Genomic DNA, 1,486 nt, shown 5'->3' on the forward strand with positions numbered 1-1,486 from the left:
ATGGACTGTTCCACAATTGGTGGAATTGACTGAATGTTGTGAGGGGTCAATACGTTGTCACAACTGAAGCATTCAATTTCTCCTCTTCCAACTGCCTTAAAGACTTTCTGTATGCAGAAATTGCAATAGAAATGTTGACACGGTGTCTGTATACTGTCAACAGAAAGTAGATTGCCACAAACATTGCATTCGTATATATTATCAGCATCATCAAAAATACGATATTGGCGATTTAAAGCGAGTTCGCTTTGTGCCGATACAAAATTTCCCCTAATGTTACGGGAATCAGGAAACTTGTATTGTTTCAACCGTCTTCCTGGTCTCAATTGCTGCCTCAATAAGTAGCAAGCAAGGCATTTCGATGTATGTAATTTAGCTAATTGAAAAAATGGTGATATGGTCTGTCCTTTAATAACTTTTGAGTGACATGTTGAACAGATCCATTCAAAATGTATGTCATTTATTTGTAGTTGAATTTTCATATTCTCACTTTTATACTTTTTTTCATTTTCTTTAATTTTTTTACCACAGCAATGACAGATGGAGTCTATAGCCCTCTCATGAAACTGCTCCTCCCTGTAAAAAAATTATATCATCAATCTATGAATTTAAAAAAAAAACAATTGGGCGCAACAGTGCAATGTTGGGTTTCGTATTATTAGTTATAACTAATTAGTTATATGCTATGCCTATAATATACTATCATGCCTACACTGTCAGACTGGTCTAGGCATATAGGCTAGTAGTAGGGCCTAGTATTATTAATATTTAATTATATTTATAATATTCTAAAATCTAAATAATAATTTTATTTTGTCAACAATAAATAATGCCAAACTGTAGGCCTAGAAAAAAAAACAAATAACTATGTTTTAATAATAGTAAATATCAAATTTTCTAGCGTTGGGCCTAGCGTCATCCTAGGCCCCCACCTATACCGCTCTTGTCGCGGTCATCACCTAGGCCTGAGCGCTCCGCTGAAATCGCCGATACGCTGATCGTATAAAAAAGGGTTGCACATTACGGGATTTTACCAGGTTTCTAACCAGCAACTCTATTTAAACCTTTGCTCAATTGAATCATATACAAATTTTGTTTTACATAATATTTGCTGTTTATCTACAAAAAATTACATTTAAACAAAAACAGTAAAATAATACGATCATTTTTGTTCACTTACGTTTGTTTACTATTTGTAGCGCTAGCCATAGTATTTCCTGGTTTCATGTACTGTACTAAATGTGATTAAAATCTGCTTTATAAGATTTTTTTATATTTTAAGCGTGGTCAAACAATAACATGTTTATGTTTTAACCAAATGAATTTAATATTGAACAAAAACAGTATGTTAAGAATTATTAAACTAATAAGTACTACAAGGTGAAAAAAATAGCTATCGATCTCGCGAAAATACGATCGATAGCGAAAATCATAATTTGCGCCGTTGCTCGAGCGTCGTCTGCTAATATTGAGGGCGCTTGACTTT

Source organism: Antedon bifida (genome assembly GCF_963402885.1).
Source record: "Antedon bifida chromosome 1 unlocalized genomic scaffold, ecAntBifi1.1 SUPER_1_unloc_7, whole genome shotgun sequence".
Taxonomy (NCBI): Eukaryota; Metazoa; Echinodermata; class Crinoidea; order Comatulida; family Antedonidae; genus Antedon; species Antedon bifida.